This window comes from Entelurus aequoreus, linkage group LG10 (assembly GCF_033978785.1).
Source record: "Entelurus aequoreus isolate RoL-2023_Sb linkage group LG10, RoL_Eaeq_v1.1, whole genome shotgun sequence".
Taxonomy (NCBI): Eukaryota; Metazoa; Chordata; class Actinopteri; order Syngnathiformes; family Syngnathidae; genus Entelurus; species Entelurus aequoreus.
In genome coordinates, this window is record NC_084740.1 from 10607408 (window position 1) to 10613275 (window position 5868).

Genomic DNA, 5868 nt, shown 5'->3' on the forward strand with positions numbered 1-5868 from the left:
TATTTCATTTTTTGTGAGTTGAGATGTGTGTTTTTCAGCAGTGTATCTTGGCAATAACCGCTTTAGTCTCAAATGAGTGCCGAGTTAAAAAACATAGGTATTAACATCTGCGGCTGTGGTTAACCTGCTGATGTGTTTTTTATTGGCTTGTATAACATTCATGTGGGGTTAATTTTTAAAAAATACGAGCATAGTGTTGTCTATAATGCACTCATCTGTTTTGTATTTATACTGCAGTTTGCATCCTACTGTTATCACAATATTGGTTCTGTTGCGACTATGTTGTGCAATGTACTGTGTAGAGAAACGACCATGTGGTCGAAGAAAGCTACGTGCTCCTTCCCACATTCTCATGCACTGCTAATCCTTATTAAAGTTTTAAAAAATGACGTTATAGAGAATATGTTTTTAAATTTCAGAAATAACAGCCGCTCTCCAAATATCATCTGTTTCCATTTAGCGCCCTGTCCTCCTTGTACTTTTGGTAAATAAATGCCCAGGCTTTAATTGGAACATTCAATTGGTGCTACTTGCTATTAATGAGGATTTTTCACTTCCTTTATAAAAAAAAAAAAGACCACTCCCACCCCAACTGCTATTAGTTCTATCACTTCGCTCACATATATTAACCTGACTCTCGCCAGATCCTTGTTGTTCGCTGAGCTCCACACAAGGATACATCTCAATAGGAGATGTATTTCAGCGAACTACAAGGATCTGGCGAGTCAGGTTACACATATATACCCATTAATAACACATTTTAAACGTATACGTTTTTACAATACATATAACGTCAAGTTAATTGTTTTGCTCTGAAATGAATTGTTTCAACTGCTGACCATTGACTATCAGCCTTCTTGCATTCCACTGGAGGAAGTCCATTAGGTTTGAGGTTTATTGCCGGTGTCTTTCTCTACCCTTTCTTGTTTTTTCAGCTCCTTGCTCCCACATGATATCCTTGATGTCCAAATATCAAGCTTTACTCTTCACCACAATCGCTTTGTTTTCTGACTTATGCTCAGCTTGACACGTGCAATTGGTTACTTCTGCAATAAAATACACAAAATGTTCCTTTTTGACAACGAGCGATCCCTCCTAGATATTACAGCAAGCATCTACTCTTTTCTGCAGCTGCTTTCCTTGTACTTGTTTAGCTGCCTTTACATATGATATTTTCTCCACCGTTCTTATTTTCTGTATTGTTCGCTTTCAAAGAGTCAAATATTTTATTTGTCATCGTATTCCTACAACATTTTGGTGGCACTTAATAAGACAAGACGAAACAAATCGAGACGAACCAACAGCTTAAAACAGTACAATACAATATTAATAATACACAATAAAAGATTACAGATTAAACATTGAGTGAGTACAACTAGGTAAAAAAAAAAGTATAGTATATAATATATACATATATATATATATATATATATATATATATATATATATATATATATATATATATATATATATATATATATATATATATATATATATATATATATATATATATATATATATATATATATATATAATAATGAGGTTGGGATTGTATATTGGACTGGTGTGTGTGGAGTGGATGTGTGTGTGTTTGTGTGTGTCCGCTCTGGGCAGGCCTGGCCCTAACCAATCTGGCGCCCTAGGCAAGATTTTAGGTTGTGCCCCCCACTTCGGCAATGAAGTGTATATACTCACAAGAAACCGAATAGCTTTGTTTTTGACCTTTTTTTTTACTTAAAGAAAGCAAATTAACATATTATATGAGAATGTTATGTTATGATTATCTTTAACCGAATCACAGCAGTGCTCAAATTAAAAAACAGCATTCCCTCTCACGTGATATTGCTTAATTAACATTAATGATGTGCACTTTAACAACTAGGCTTACAACTATACCTAATATATAAAGGGGTGGAAAAGTGACTATTACCTGCAGGGCAAACATTAGCTAACCAGAAGGCAATAACAATGTAAACAAAAAACACCTGCTTAAAAGATCTAATACAAATGTCCCTGAGGAATGTAAGGTGGGAGTACTGTAATTACCCAACGTTACATTATTATTTTCCAGAACAATTTAGCCCCCTCCACAATATTAACCCGACGTTAAAACAGAACTAGCTATTTATTGATTAGCAATTGCCGAATCATGTAACATTAGCTTAATGCTAAAAAGCCAGCAGGTTACTATCACATTCTGTAACAGACAAATAATTTCATGTAGGCTAACGTTACCTCCCTGCTACCTCCGTCTTTTTCTCGTTTCTCCTCCTCTTCTCTTCTCTTTTTTCTTCCCTGGGCACCTGACAGTTTTGGCCGTTTTGACATCTTGTGTTGATTTTTTGATGTGGTGATGTCCAAAAAGTCATGATACAGGAAGGAAGGGAGGGGGCGCACCGTGCGGGGGGAGGGGGAGGGGGGGGGGGCGTAATGTTGTAACAAATAATATTTCTATTAAATAGGCTTGTGCCGTTAGGGGTGCATGTCTGATGCAAGGGCTGTTTAACACCTTTCTTACGTCACGACTCTGGAGACCGATGAGCGTTGTCAGCAGGTTTAATGACATTCAAAAGGGTGAAACTAAAAAGACAAACAATACAGTCAATATATACATTTGTTATGCAAATGTATTCATATATATGCTGTAATGCTACCTTACAAGGCATGAGAAGGTAAACAAAGTGAAATTGTACTACGACGCCATCTTAGATGACATCGCAAGTTATTGCTAATGAGTATGGCAAAGATCACACATCAAAAATCATAAATTTAGCTCGAAATATTTTAGACAAAAAACAAGTTTCAAAGTTCAAATTATGATACATACCGGCGATGCAACCTTAAACAAAGGATATATGCAGTTTTTCTTCGAAAATAACCACCATAAAGTACGTGCTGGAACCGGAGATTTCTCTGCTTGGCTTATGTAACTTCCGGTCAATAAAGTTTGATTCAAAATACACACTTCTCAAAGATGTATTAACTGCCATGACCACATGATGGCGACAAATACACATGTAATAATGTTAATTACATAACAAGCTTATTTAAGCACAACACATTTCAACAACAAGAGTTTACAACTTTTAGTTGTAACAGAACAAGGCTTTACTTTGCATTTTAATCAAAGTGGGATTATTTTTTGTATTTAGAAATAATAGTACCAACTTTTTTTTTTCTCCAACATTTGTGGCACTGGCGTGGCGCCCCCTGATGGACGGCGCCCTTAGCATTTGCCTATACGGCCTATGCCACGGGCTGGCCCTGGCTCTGGGGAATAAGCTGTTCCTCAGCCTATTATTTTCATGGTCCTGAACCTCTTCCCCGATGGCAGTGGTACAAACAATTTATGTCGCAATGGTGGTAACAGCACATCAATACAATACAACCCTCGAATAATAACCACTAATATTTGTGTGTGTGTGTGTGTGTGTGTGTGTGTGTGTGTGTGTGTGTGTGTGTGTGTGTGTGTGTGTGTGTGTGTGTGTGTGTGTGTGTGTGTGTGTGTGTGTGTGTGTGTGTGTGTGTGTGTGTGTGTGTGTGTGTGTGTGTGTGTGTGTGTGTGTGTGTGCATGCACACAGGGTGCGTGTGATGCGCCTTGTGCATGCGTAGTAGTAGTAGTGTTTGTAGCTTGTGCAGTAGCTATTGTGACCGGCGAGACGTCAGAGAAAAGGAGCTGCGCGTAGATGAGACCTCTGACGGGCCTTCGTGCTGCACCTTGGAGACTGTGGACGCGGCAAAATGGGCGGCCAGGCAGGGGGAAGACAGCGACCTCAAACCAGTGCGACTGTGACCCACCCATAATGTGTCACATTTTTGTGTTGATTTATTTATTTTATTTTGTGGTTTGAATTCGTTTTTGGAGCTGTCATTCCACATTTATCACTATTCAAATTGGTCAGTAGGGGGCAGTAGGGCGTTTCTTCCCAACTGAATGCTATTACCTGCAGACCGGAAGCTTCTCGTCATTCTGATGAGAGGCTGAGAGCGACCAGTCTGTAAACATCTGAAACGTTCTGTGTGCTTTTTCCACCTGTTTAACAGGTTAGTTTTGGTGAATCAACTCACTGAATAATATCCATGTGATCTTCATAAGTTTAAGTACACATTCTAATAGTGGAGCCTAACTCTAAAGTGTTTGTGAGTTGTAGTTTGTATTTGTGAATGAATCCAGTGCACAGCTGCAGTAATCAATACAAAATGGCGACGTGAGTGCGCAATGTTTATATAGGAACTTCTGATCCTAATTTAGACTCCCAAATTAGAGCTCCCGTTTTCTTATTGATTTTATAATGTATTTTTGTATACAGTGTGTGTTATGAAATAGGTTTTACATGCTATTATATTGTGTTTAGACATGGTTATATAAGTTAAGCTCTCAGGAATGGTCAATGAACATTTCAAATACAGTAACTTAAAGCTGCTATTGTAAGAAGGACAATATGAAGAAAAGTAAAGTATTTAAATAAATGTTGCTAAATTGTGCATTAAGTTAAAGGTGAATATTCCTGAGAAAGGCAAGACAGTGAAATAATGTCTAATTGGGCACTATATTGTATGTTTTGGAGTGATGATGTGGGTTGTGTGAAAATATATGGCAAAGGCATACAGTATTGTTATGGTAATTATAACTCCAGTGATACAGTAACGGTTTAATGATAGTTTATTAAGTGTTTTGATGAAAATAGAGGTGAAGATAAAGTAAAAGACATTTACATGATAACACAAAGTGACAAAATATATGGGAAATTAAGTGAATTGTGGATTTCTAATTTCTGTTAATAAATTCTGATGAGAGCGACCAGTCTGTAAACATCTGAAACGTTCTGTGTGCTTTTTCCTCCTGTTTAACAGGACATTATTATCTGACTGCTTGTCCTGGCTACCTGAGACCTGCAACACGACAATGGGTCCAGAGTGGTAGGAGACCACCCTGGGAAGGTGTGATGGGGCTGTCGGTCGGCACCAAGGGCCTTTGGAGTAAGTTTGCTGTGCTGCGCATCAGGGACGACGTACAGCATGCGTGGAAGGAGCTGGCCACCGAGGAGGAGAGATGGCAGGTGGGGGTGCCGAAGACTCTGAAGGACGCGGTGCTGAAGGCGTGTCATGGGGGCACAGGCTCGGGACATTTTGGCAGCTCAAAGACGCTCCGTCGGTTGTGCCAAGGGTTCTACTGGGGTCAGCACCGGCAGGATGTGGAGGACTTCTGTTGGCGCTGTGATGAGTGCGCAGCCTACAAGGGACCCCAGGACCGGTCACACGCACCGCTTCAGCAGCAAGGGGTTGGAGCACCCATGGAGAGGGTAGCTGTGGACGTTATGGGCCCTTTTTCCGTAACAGACAGAGGAAACAAGAATGTGCTTTGCGCGATGGATTACTTTAGCAAGTGGCCGGAGATAGTGGCTGATTTCTTGCAGGGGTGCTCATTAGGTCGATCGCGATCTACCGGTCGATCGCGGAGGTTGTGTCAGTCGTTCGCCAGCCAGGCATTAAAAAAATAGTCCTAAAAATGAGCGATCATAAATCTTCACTATGACGTCACTTTCGTCACTTGATTGACATTCACGGCACCCGAGGGTCTTCTGAGATGACGCTGGCTGCTGCCAGCTCATTATTAAGAAAAAATTACAGACAGGAAGGCGAGAAACACTTTTTATTTCAACAGACTCTGGCGCCGTACCTGTCGTCAAAACTCCAAAGACCGACTGCACAGTTCCTGCCTTCACAATAAAAGCTCTGCTTCATCCTGCCTGCGCTAAGAGTCTCAGAAAGCTGGCGTGCACAAGCTAGCAAGCTACGGAGTTTGCCGCCAATGTATTTCTTGTAAAGTGTGTACAAAGGAGTATGGAAGCTGGACAAATAAGATG